Raw genomic sequence first — 13,846 nt, 5'->3', positions numbered from 1 at the left:
TATATTGACATACAATATAGTAGTCCATAGTTTTCATAAAAGCAGTTTATTACTGCTCCTCTCAAAAAACAAAATATAAAAAGGAAAACAGTTGAAGTAAATTTGCAGATGCCAGATAAATTATGGAATTATTATTCCAGAGACAGTATTCTGAGGATAACACGAAAGACAGCCTTCCTGTTCTCCCTCAAAATGTCCCTTAGTAACCTTGTCAAAAACCTACTCTGTCCTGAGGATAAGATTCCAGAAATCTGCCCTTTCTCCTAACCATTTCTCATTTAGTCTGTTTAGGTTCACTTGTTTGCTTTAATAGCTAAACATTTAGATATTTATGATTGAAGGAGTACTATAATGGTTACACTCTAACAGTATCATGACCAATGACTGAGTGGGAAGCATGTAACAGGCGCCATACTGGGGATCATGGACATTCTCAGCAAGCCTGTGAGGCAGGTGTCAGCACTTCCATTTTTCAAACGAAGAAACTGAAACTCAGCGAGGTTCAGCAACTTGCCCAAGTAACATTTTAGTAGCAGAAAAGCCGAATTCAATCCCAGATCAGTCTGTGTGCTCTTTGCATTATTTCACTTACTCATTTAAGGACTAACTGTGGTTACGGATATATAAAAATAGTAAAGACTTACACTACTATGATAATTAACAAATCAGTGGGTTGAACCACATGAAACCACAAATGTTTGGCCATTTTTGACTTACAAAAATGGAAATTCCATATGATTTGACCTTATAAAAGCACAAACACTGGTATTTTTTTTACGAATGGCTGGTACAGCAGTGTGACTTTCTAAAAAGATTTCACATCCAGTAGAAAGGGTAAAGGAGAACCAAACATTTCACTCAACTCAGTAACAGAAAATACGTGTTATGGCTAAAAAGAGACAGAACAAATATAAAATACATGAATTTGCAAGATAAGGAAACTGTTAAAAAGTAGGTTTAAAAGACAATAACTTGCTGGTGTAGGTGAAAACTTACGCATTGACCATAGGTTAAGCACCAAGACTACCGTGAAACACAAGTTAATGAAAGACACAAGTGTGAGACACAGTGATAAATGAAAATGTTTTCATCTACGTGAGGGCACTAAGCAAATTTAAAAGACTCTATGGAACCCTGTTTTGGGAAAATCACACAACTGAACAATTGAAAGGTATGGAGAACCCTGTCAGTGGGGCATAAAATATTAGAGCTAAAAGGAAACAAAAAATCATTTAAATTTAATCCTTTTGCTTTATTGTAGAGGAAACTAATGTTTAGGAAGATTATGTCAGCAGATACTAAAACTTGGGTTCCTTATTTCCAGTCCAGGGCTCTAAAAAATAAGTCAGAATCAGATTCTGTTTGAACACAATAATATCCTTGTGTATTTCAACTGGCCATGGCATGTATTGCAGATGAAAGAAAATTTTCATGAGGCATAATTTTTATCCTGTAGCTTGATGAGGTTGCTAAAGTAAACATATTCAATATGTTTCATAGCCATAAAATAAAAACACTATGAGTTTTAAATTTTAACAGCATTACATTTTCTTATTCAGCCTGTTATTATTACGGTACAACCAGAACACAGCCTTCTCCCAGGATGTTTTTCTAATTACTTTTGGATATTGTTTTGCCTTTTTTACAGAGAAAGGCATTCTAAAAATAGGATGCTGTCAAAATGGTTTGAATTTCAAGAAAAAAAAATCTCACACCTGCTCTCTGAAAAACACTCATTTCAAAAGCATGACAGTTAGACTATGTCTTTAGTACAAAATTCAGCTATAGGTATCCACTGCTAAAAGACAGTTTGCTTCTAATTCAACATAAATGGCAGAAATAAGCTATCTTAATTATTCCCTTCATTTATGAGGCTATATGTTCTGGCCGAACAACTGTATTTCTATGTGCCTCTGCTTTGCTTTACTTCTCATTAGAGCATTTTAAATAGCAAAAGGCACGGATTGACTGCTATGGCTTTTCATTCCCCCTATTTGGTCTTTTCCCTGAATATTCTTTCAATATCCACCAATCCATCAGTCTGAGATTCATAGCTAAGGATTCACGGTTTAAAGAAGAATAAACAACTGTTTCTGAGACTCGAGTTCACTAAAGAGAGATAGAAAGAAAGAAACAACCACCAATAGAAGACTCAATGCATCTTTCAAATGACCTATGAAACCCCAAGTCCCTTGCAGAAACCCTGTAAAGAGGGGGAGCCCATCAGAACTGCCTGGGCAATATCGGTGCTTTCAATGGAAAATTTAGAATAATTGGATGGTACATGATGGCCTAACCATCAGCCACAAGGGCTTCTTGGCATGCTATCTAGAATAGTAAGAATCACTCAAGGATGTTTAGAACCTTGAAAAGCATCACTGCAAGAGAATTCATTTACTACTTATCAAATACAATCATATTGCCTCCCTCATAGGGTTATGTAGATTCATTCATTCTTTTTTTTTTAAAAGATTTTATTTATTTATGAGAGAGAGAGAGAGAAAGAGAGAACACAAATGGGGGGAGGGGCAGAGGGAGAAGCAGACTCCCCACTGAGCAGGGAGCCGGAGGGACAGAGGGGAGGGACAGAACGACGTGGGGCTTGATCCCAAAGGTAGTTGCTTAACTGAATGCACTACCCAGGCACCCCAGATTCATTCATTCTTGCAACAAATATTTATTGAGCACCCACCATATGCCAGGCACTATTCTAGGAGCTAAAGAAACATCAATGAACAAAACAGACAAAAATCTCTGCTCTCATGCAACTTGCTTTATACTAAGGGGAGAGAACAAGAAAAATGTTTGCAGATGGTGAAAGTGCTTTGGAGAAAAATTAAGCAGGGAAAGGAAATTAAGTGAAATAATATATGTACATAGCACAGTCTAAGCACTTAAAGAATATTAATGGATTTTCCTTTCCATTTATGAAAGCTCTGAAAATTATTTCCTTGGTTTCAGGATTGGAGTTGAGAAATTATATTTCTTGGAAGAATACTAATCTTATCCCACTACTTCTGAAAAGTGAAATAATAATAACTTTCACTTATCAAATACTTTGTGCCAATAACATTACATAAAAATACTTCATTTCATCCTATAAAATGGATGTTCTCCCCATTTTATATATGGGGAAAATAACACTCTAGGAAACTCAAGATCATAGACCTAATAATTTTATGTTAGAGTTAAGATTCAAAGGTAAATACACCTAGCTCCAAAATCCATCCTCCTGAGCTCTGTTCTTGTTTAGTGATTAGGTTTAGGGTGTCAGCAGATAGCGTGATTCAAGAAGGGAGACCTAGCTATTGCTCCCATGGAGCAATACCTGTCCACCTCCCCTACCACTAAGCTCTTGCACAGAGAATACAGTCTATATACATAGGTGTAAATTAATTGGATATTAGGATTCCAAAACCCAAAATGGAAACCCTCATTTGGTGCAAGTTATTGTAAAAAATCACTTTAGCTTTGGTAATATGACATTTCCATCACCATCGGAAATTCTAGACTATCTTTGAAAATGAACATTTTTTTCTCCTCAAGCTGGTTGACAGCACTCATTTTACTACCTGTTTAGGTTTTTAATCATATGCGGTATTTATACAAGGATGGTGTTAAATCTAACATCTAAGAACCAGAGAAAAACAGCATACCAAAGATTATGATTTTTGTCATGTTCTTAAAGAATAAAAAAAAATGAAAATAAAATATAGGCTTATTCACAATAAGCCTAATAATATTAACCAGACAAAGACCAAAAGGAAAAACCCTCCAAGTAAAAAATATCATGGTGAAACACATCCCTTCTTAAGCTGGTTATGTTACCTTTTTCTTGGTCCTCTGCCTCTTAGCCTATTCCTTTTCAGGTTAATTAGTCAAAATTCAAATGTTTACAAATCATGGTATCAATTATTTATTACTAAGTTAGTGAAAACCATGTATCTCAACTCATCAGTCTAATTCTTTATTAGTTCTTGAAGCAATCATTAGTTCTCTGAGCCAGTGTTAGAGGTTGTTTTTATTTTTTGCCTTTATTTTCAGATCTGTCCTTTCTCTTTGAGCAGCTGCTCTTCGGAGACAGGTATTCCCCTAGAGTGTCCTAGAAGCTGTATGCCACTCCTGGTCAAGGCCGAGGAAAGATGTATTGCTGTGGTAACTTGCTGTGCTGTCCACCTTCTCACCATCCCCCCCTTCCTTATTTTCATTTATTTTTAATTGAAAATGCAATATAAGAATGACACTAAAGAACAAATTTTTTTAAAACTATATTTGCACATCTCTTTTCATTTTTGCATACAGTCTTCTACAACATAAGGGCCTGCTATTTTGGCTATTTCTAGTTGATGCCACATGGACTGCCTGCAAGAGTGGCTAATATAAATTTTAAGGAGTCATTCCCTTTTACTTCATACACAAAAAAAATAAAAAACAGGTTAAATTGAGTGCAATGTTTGAATTAACTACTAAAGCTAAATGTAAGCAGATTACCTCACAAGGGGAGCTGCAGTATCACTTGGTTTTAGATGGGCTGTTTTTATGCTAATGTGATGGGAATACACTGTGGCAGCGGAGCTAGGAGCCTGGGGGGCTGCTGGTGGAGAGGATTATGGTGGGTCCAGAGCTATCCCAGGTGACAGTGGTAAGAGAGAGACTGGAGGGATAGAAACAAACTATGAGCACTAAGAATCGAAAGAGCTGAATTAAAATGAAAAAGTAAAAAAGAGAAAAAAAAAGAATTGAAAGAGCTGAGAGGAGTACAAAACAATGATTGTGAGTGCCTAAAGTAAGGTGTTATTTAAGAAAAAACATTTAGGGGCACCTGGGTGGCTCAGTTGGTTAAGCGTCAGCCTTCGGCTCAGGTCATGATCCCAGGGTCCTGGGTTCGAGTTCCACTTCTGGCTCCTTGCTCAGCAGGGAGCCTGCCTCTCTCTCTCCCTCTGTTCCTCCCCTCACTTGTGTGCACTACATGGCACACCAGCTCTCTCTCTCAAATAAATAAATAAAATCTTAAAAAAAAAAGAGAAAACATTTAAATCAAGGGATTGCATGAAAAGAACAAAAGATGAAGGCAGCCTCAGATATGCCTGGAGCTCCATCTCAGGGTCCCTCCAACACAAGGGAATAACTAGTCAGGACCGCCTGCCAGCAGAGCCCTGACAACAGGATGTTAAATCTATGAAAAGTTCTCCAAGTAATAGACGTGTGCGTGCCTTTGTCCTAATTTGTTAAGTGTTTGTTCCTTCAGTACGTGATCTTATACATGGTAGGTATCTGAATAGCAAAATTACCTCACACAGCTGGTTCTACAGCTTGTACAACGGCGGCCACGGTAGGCATTAGGATTGTTACAGGGACATGGTAAGGCCATGAGTCCTTGGGGCTTGATCCTTAGAGAAGACTCCAACGCCCCCTAGTCCTCTAAGCAACCACAAGAGCCCCTTATGTATCTGTCAGGTTTTAGCTTACTCTCATCCGGCAAAAAAAAAAAAAAAAAAAAATCTATCATTTTCCTGTGCAGCAAGTGCCATCCTTCATTCGCATTAATTCGCTAACAAGTCTCTGCACATCTGTAGATTAATACAGCCACTTCTCACTGTAACATGATGGGTCAGAATGCTTCACATACTATAAGGTTCAAGAGTCTGTCACCAGCATCTCATTATCACAAATAGTAATGGTGGATCTGACTTACAAACATTAGCATGACTAGAACTGCCTTGCTAGGGAAGGGTTCATTATAAATATTGACTGTATTTCCCTTTTTAACTAAAAAAAAAAAAAAAAAATGTGAACTCTTCCTGTAGTAGTATAAACTCAAATTATAGGCCCCCAGTCTCCCAGAGAGACAATATTAAAAAAGGATAATGCTAAAAAAAAAAAAAAAAAAAAAAACCCAGCCAGCATAAAAATGTTGTGTAATTCAAATGAGAATTAAAGAAGTGATAAAAGTAATCAAGGAGTAAACAAAGGGCGGGAGAATAAACATAAACAATGAGCCACAGGATAGTTAATTAGCTTGCTTTGCAAAGATTTGATTTCTCCCCTGAAAGCAATGGTAATGACAAATAAGCCTGACCTACCCAATATCTTCAGGTATAATGTAATATGTCCCCCATTGCCTATAAAAGAAATGCCATGGAATTACTGTGCATGGCACTGAATTTACCATGGACACCTCTAAGTTACAACGTATGGGGCCTTTGCTCTGGGTTGTTTTGACAATGGCACTTCAGTTATTTTAAGCTCTACAGTTTCTGTTTGAATTATTCCAGAGCAGAGGTCTCAAACTCAAGTATCCACAGGGCTCAGGCAGTAGCCGCTGGGCGTAAATGAATGGGACTGGTGTGCAGATGCTGATGAATTGGAGAATACTGCTACATCAACTCTTGCCAAGTGAGCCACGTCACCTAATTCTTAAAAAGAAGCTTGGAACTTAAATTTGTGTGTCAATTTTTTTATATCGAAATAGCCATACAGGACTGGCTACATTTTTGCAGTGTCCAGAGTAAACTGAAAACACAGAACCCCTTGCTCAAAAATTATTAAGGGAGCACCTGGGTAGCTCAGTTGGTTAAGCAGCCAGCTCATGATCTGGGCTAGGGTCATCCAGATCTCTGGATTCTGGGATGGAGCCCCTCATCGGGCTTCATGCTCATAGGGGAGTCTGCTTGAGGATTCTCTCTAATAAATAAATAAATCTTAAAATTATTAAGAATTTCAAGATGGGGGTCGTGTCTGTGTGGCTCAGTCGGTTGAGCCTCAGACTCTTGATTTCAGCTCAGGTCATAATCTCAAGGTTGTGGGATTGAGCCCCGTATCAGGCTCTGCACTCAGCGGGGAGTCTGCCTGAGATTCTCTCCCTCCCTCTGCCCCTCCCTACCTGCACGCATGTGCGTGCTCTCTCACTCTCTCTCTCTCTCTCTCTCAAATAAGAAATACATCTTTTAAAAAAAAGATTTTAAAAAAGATTAAAAAAAAAGGGGATTTCAAGATGCTTCCCCCCAAAAAAAGAAAGAAGAAAGAAAGAAAGAAAGAAAGAAAGAAAGAAAGAAAGAAAGAAAGAAAAGAATTTCAAGATGACAGAACTTTAAATCAAGTGTGGATGCTTCTTTTTTTTTTTTTTTTTTTTTAAAGATTTTATTTATTTATTTGACAGAGATAGAGACAGCCAGCGAGAGAGGGAGCACAAGCAGGGGGAGTGGGAGAAGAAGAAGCAGGCTCATGGCGGAGGAGCCTGACGTGGGGCTCGATCCCAGAACGCCGGGATCACGCCCTGAGCCGAAGGCAGACGCTTAACCGCTGTGCCACCCAGGCGCCCCGAGTGTGGATGCTTCTTAACAAAGGCTCTATGTAAGCACAGGTTGCAAACCCAGGAAGCCTGATCTGGAAGTATACAAAACAAGCTGCAAGCCATGTTCCGCCCATGAACTGTCCGGCTTAAGACCCTGTCCTAAAGATTCCACATTCTCTCCCCATTTCTTTTCATGACTCAAAACACCCAGCCTCAAGATGGCTGGAAGAGTCTGAAGCATGACCTCTTGCTGAAAAACAGACAAAAACATGGCTGATGGCTTACAAGGGAAACAAAGTCTCTCCTTTGTCCTCACCAAGTCTTAATACCAGCTGGAGGATCCACCTACTGATGGGTAATATGCTTATGGTGAAAAACCTTTTTCCTTATATCTAAAAGTCTATTGCTATGACCAAAGTCCTGTAAAAACTGATACTCCCACAAAAAGCCATCCCACTCATGGCCCACTTACAGAGTTGGTATGTGCAATCGCCACCAAAGAATAGTAGTCAATCTCCAAGTGATTGTCACAAGTCAGACACACCTTATATATGTATGATCATGCACCTGAAAAATTTCAGGAAAGTTATGCAATTACAATCATAGTTTTAAATACATGAGATAATATAATTGTTTAAAGAAATGCTTCCCATTTAAAGTGATGTTTGTAAGGCATACTAGGAGGCATGGACACGTTGCTCATGGCTGGAGGTGACTGGTGCTTGTACCCATATGCACATACCTCCACTGGCACACAGCCTAAAACATTCAATTTAGAGGGCACTCTAGACAGTGTTTAAAAGTAAGAAATATCTTTAAGGGGCACCTGGGTGGCTCAGTCAGTTAAGCGTCCCACTCATGATTTTAGCTCAGGTTGTGATCTCAGGGTCGTGAGATTGAGCCCCGCATCGGACTCCACACTCAGGGGGAGTTTACTTGAGATTCTCTCTCTCCCTCTCCCTCTGACGCTGCCCCTGCTTGTACTCTTTCTCTAAATAAAACCTTTTTTAAAAAAGTGAGAAATATCTTATAAAAATGAAAAAAATCTCTCCTTAACTTATCTGTCATATACATTTCATATTTCCTTATGTCAAGTTTATGACAATTGAGATGGACATGTACTTTTTGGTTGATTACAATTATACTTTTCAAAACAGCATATACTAACAAAATACTAATTGCCATACACATTTTGTCTACACCCAGCAAAATTGTAATCCAAACTCAAGCAAAAAAAAAAAAAAAAAAAGAAGCTATTATTTGATGCAGCAATTTTACCTCCACATGTAGACCATATATGCATATGCACCTATACATATGTGTAGAAATAATGGGTTTATCTATTAGCAAGTGGAACAGAACTAAATAGAAATAGTAGTATTACAGTATTAGAGAGAATAAATTATTCCACTCTAAATTTACGTGTTTATCTTTGTCTCCCCTCCCTAAAATAAGGGGGGTGGGGAGAGATTTGCATCTGTCTTGTTTACTGCTATGTTCCCTGACATTGCCCGGCACATAGTAGATACTCAATAATACTAGTTGAATTGAACTGATTCCATAGGATCAAAACAAATTGTAATTCACTCACTCTAGAACTGGAAATAGGAGGAAATCAGACACATGTAGCAGGTCTACCAACTTCCCTAACTTCCACTGGCTTTTTTATTCCCTAATTAATAATCTAACTCATGTAATCACTGTACCCAGTAACTTACTGCTTTCCTATCAGCCTCTCATTTCTCTAGCTCATGCAGACACAAGCTTGGGCCTCCTTGGAGCAAACTGGGACAAAGGTTAACTTCTTCCCAGAACCTAGAAAAGGCTAATGAGCTCCGTGGAATGATATTTCTAAGTATTCACCATACCCAAATCAATATCAATGTGCTGTCAGTGTATGCATTAGCCCCACAGTCAAACAAAGAACAGCCCTCAGAGCCCACTAATGACGCTGGGCGTGGAGAGCTGGGGATGGGCAAGATGATGCAGAGATGACTGTATCAGCTCTCCTCAAACACAAGGCTTCCAGGATGTTGCACAATACCATCATTCTGGTACTCTGTCAGAGACAGGCAGCATTTGGATTCAGCCACTGAGATACTCAGCAAAATAACTCTCTTTTGATCTTCTTGACCCGAGAGATGGATTTGGAGTACACCTTCTGGCTGTGAGAGAATTCTCCTCTTCTGTTCCTCGCCTGGTATTACCAGGGAATGCAAATGTCTTAAAGTTAGCAGAATATTATATATGGAGCTGATAAGACAGGTACAACAAACTTGATTCATTACTGACCTAGATAAGACTTGCTTTTAGTACAATTCCATCATGCTCACACTCATTCATTTGGCATTTCCCATATGCAGATCCTGCTAGAAAGATGTGTTGAGCAAGGGTAGTGGCAAAAGTTCTGAGCATCAGCACTGCATTACTTAAATCTCTAGGATCAGACAAGGAACCTCACCAAAATTCAAGTGCTTCCCCACAGGAAAATTGCACTTGGTGCCATAAATGGGATTTCACTCCACATGTGAAAATGTGAAATCTGATTTTCCAATTAGAATGAGAAGGGTGGAGTGAGTGTGATAAAGATGACTGCTCTGTATGGTCCACACAGTTAAGATGTCATAAAACTAAGACGTCTGTGAGTAAGCATGTGGGCATCACACTCAAATCACATCAGTTTAGAATCCTGACCCAATCACTTCTTAACTATGTGACCTTAGCCAAATTTGTTAACATGGCTAAGACTTGGTTTCTGCGAAACATGAATATCACCTAATGTTGTAAAGTGAAATTATTATTCTCTATCTTATAGTGTCATTATAAGGCCTAAACGAGATATATACGATGTTAGATCCATCTAACATCGTGCCTGATACATAATAAGAACTGAATAAATGATAGCTGTGGCTGTTATTTTGATTCTATTTTTCTCACTCCCAAAATTAATTAACTTCTTTGCAACTTTGTAATTTAGAAAAAAAGAAAAGAAAAAGCCATAACTAAAAGCATGGAGGAGGTTAACTTCTTGTGAGGCTCCCATGGTGGAAACTTGGCCACATAGTAAACATGGTCTTGATGATCTTTTGCTCATCATTTTGAAAGAAAATTCTCTAAATTCTAGAAAGTTTCAGTGAAACATCACTAAATGCAGCCACAGAGCAATCTCTCCCTTCCCCCATACACACACACCCCATCCAACCCCTTGGGGATATATTAAAAGTAAGGCAAGTGAAATAGCCTTAGCCAGTAATTAAGACACACAGCTAATCAGAGAGCAGCCCGGGCTGTGGCCCTCTGCAAAGAAACCGAGCATCAGGATGACAGCTCCTATTACTAGGGCTTTGTTCTCCTGGAGCAAAAAGAGCACAAAAGCATAAAGTTGGAGAACTGTAACTGCATTTTGAATACTTGCAAGGGGGGAGGGGGAAGTCACAGGTTCCTCGGAATAGAGAGGATATTCCACCAGACAACTGCGTCAGCCCACACCCACCAGCGCCTTCCCCACCCTCAAAGCATGACTCCACTTTTTCTAACACTGCCCTTAAGGAATCTGGCTTCTGCGACTTCCAGTAATTGTACAAATCACCCATGATGAAGCAGCTGAACACACTATTAGACAAAAGAAACAAAAATAAAGCAAATAGAAAACTCATTAAAATGCTGCCTTTGGTTATTTTTACTCCTAACAATTCATGTTACCAAACAAGTCTTTCTTCGTTGCTTTTCTTTGGAAGTAATACTTTAAAAGAATTTTAATGGGCACCGAGTGATTTTCTCCAGACTCATAATCCAGCAACTAGATACACTTTCCCTTCCCCCATCTCCATCTAGGACTCCTCCCTGTCACCTTAGAGCTTCTGACTTAGCTGCGTTCACACCCAGCAGTCCCGGCAAAGCTTTCTGTTCACATTATACAACAAAAAAGCAGGCAAGGAACAATTCATACTCCTAAGTGCTTGCAATAAAACAGGTTGAGCTGACCTCTCCCATCCCAAATAGCTGCATGTCAGCCACATAAGCTTCAAGGACCAAGAATAGTATGGATGCGATGTGTATAAACAAACTAATTAAAATCTAAGGTCTCTCATTCCAGCTAGTGCCTAATGGGACCAATATGATTGAAAAAAAAAAAAAAAGAATCACTGCAAGCTGCCTAGAGGTATTGCTTTTCCTGCTTCCAGGATATATCTCTTTTAGGCTCAATAAACAGCCTAAAAGAAGAGAAACTCAGGGGTTGCCATTCTTTCCTATTAGACTTTTCAAATAAAAACTATTAACTCAGCAGCACTGAGCCAAAAGACCACTCCCTGATTCCAAGTGGACATATTGATCAACTGAACTGACATGTGCCTCCTCCTTTCTCTCTCTTAGTAGCAATCAGCTGCACCAGGAAAATCCATTTCATTTCCCAAAACAAAAGGCAACACACTGTTCCTTATCTGACACTGTCAGGCCACAGTTTTGGGGAGGGGGGTAAATACACACACACATACACACACACACACACACACACACACACACACACAAAACAAAGATGCCTAAGAAACAGCTAAGAGTTGAAATGAATATGATACATGTTTATCTGGAGTTTCAGAATTCAGTTGAGGTTATGACTAAGCCCAGAGATCTGTATTCGCTACAGTCACTGAGAACCCTGCTATTTATTCATCTTACCAGATTCTGGCTAAAGTTAAGAGCAGCACCACGGGCACTTCCAGAGGCTCTCTTCAGTGTTATCCTTCACTGCAACTGCCGCAGACAGCAGACTTGTTACAAGTCCACCTGCAAACAACTCCAGCTATTTTAGAGACTAGCTAGAGATGGGAAAATATCGTGGCAGGCTTTCAACTAACTAGGAAGGACGTGGGTTGAAGGACTACCATATAAATCAAAAGGCTCAAGTAATTTCATTTGGTCTGGGTCTTCGTGCTTTTAATAAATTCTGTATTAAACATGCAAGAGATCCCCTTTCACATCAGGGTTATGTCAAATGCTTATTCAGCATTCGGTCCTTGCCATGAAGAAACTGAAACCCAACCGAGGTAAATACTAAATTTCCTACTGTAAATCACTAAATATTTCAAAAATCACAAAAGCAAATAGGGGACCAATTAGCTCTGTCCCATAAAAAAAGAAATCTATATCTTTACAAGGCTGAAATACTGTGAACTACTCATTTTAGAGCCTATTTGGGATTTTGCAAAGGAAAATTATCTTATGTTTATGAAAAATTCTATGAGAACAACAGAAATAACAGGCAGAGATGGAGCAAGAATAATTCTATGTATTATGATTCCTCTATGACTCTTACAGGCCTTTGTCTTACCCCAGCAGCCTGAAAAACAGATTTAGGTAAAACAGCCTTCTTTCCCTAGTCCATTTTAAGCAGACAACATCCCCCCCCCCCCATCTCCGCCTTAGCAGACACCGACTAACCAACAAAACAGCCATACAATTAAGGCCCGGATATTCAACACTCACCATCTCCTGCTCCCGCCGTCTCCTTTTGATGTTTACAGCACATCTGTAGGATGCAATACTAGGAGATGCCTTGTTTGACCTGCTGCATGATGCTGTGACATCAGTTCAGATGATGCAGCTCATTATGGGAAAGACTGCTGTTGCTATGGCAACTGGGATGTGCTAGGAATCCTTGCTGCATTTCCAGTGGAGCCTGAGACAATACGGAAGCCCTGTAAGAAACAGACGATATGCAAAATGTAGACCAAAGGAAGAGGATCCCTCATTGGACTAAAATCCATAGATTTAAAAGGGATTTCCCTGAAGGCGCATGAGGAAAAATAAAAATTACCTCCTACTTTGTTGTTACACATTTAGGAGAGAATAAGGTTGGGGGGGAGATAGAGATTTAGTACTGAGAAAATAAAAACAAATGCACAATGTTTCTCTGTTGGGCAATTTGATCACTTCTTCCTCTCTGGACAGCATTATAATAGTTTTTTAAAAGTTATTAAAGAGAATTTTTGTTCACTCATCAAAAACCAAAAGAACAAAGCAGGGAACAGGAAAAGAATTAAAAATGGAATATAAACAGCTAAGAAAGTGACTCTAACTCTAAAGTAAATAAGCTTTAATTCTCAAAACATGGGCAAACTCCCACCAATACAGTCTGCCCTGATCATTTCCCCTGATGGACACCAACCCACAGGACCTTTCTAATGTAGCAGAGCCCCAGCTCTCACTTGAGCATGGACTGGCATGGGCAAGGAGGATCTAAGGGGCACACCACACCACTTTCAATTTCCAGGGGCCCATCCCTTGGCCTGCAGAGAACCTCTCCTACTCAAAGCCAAATGCAAGTCTTTGGGGGGACCAAACCTGGTGGTTGGAACAGGTAACCAACCTGCTAAAACTTCTGAAGTCACTGACATTCCAAACATTGGCGCTCTGTTTTCCTGCACAGGCGGAAATTACTCACGCCCCTCCCCCCACAAAAGCTGTAACTGTGTGAAAAGCCACATTTAAACAAGACACAGTGAGGTATTTCCCCAATTGATAAAAGAAAAATGAATTTAAAACGAGGACTCT

The 13,846-nt window shown here is 39.3% G+C and overlaps 1 protein-coding gene across 1 annotated transcript in view; it reads right to left on the bottom strand.

The window, feature by feature from the left end:
- The window catches only part of AKAP6 (A-kinase anchoring protein 6), a 464,155-nt gene extending 451,205 nt beyond the window's left edge, over positions 1–12,950 (bottom strand). The window contains exon 1 of the mRNA XM_087859041.1: positions 12,779–12,950. The gene's annotated coding sequence lies outside the window, so the exon portion shown is untranslated. The remainder of the gene's footprint in view (positions 1–12,778) is intronic.
- Positions 12,951–13,846: the final 896 nt, after the last annotated feature.

This window comes from Ursus americanus, chromosome 35, assembly GCF_024610735.1.
Source record: "Ursus americanus isolate L20-20 chromosome 35, mUrsAme1.1.p, whole genome shotgun sequence".
NCBI classification, from domain to species: Eukaryota; Metazoa; Chordata; class Mammalia; order Carnivora; family Ursidae; genus Ursus; species Ursus americanus.
This window is presented reverse-complemented; position numbering and strand designations above follow the sequence as displayed.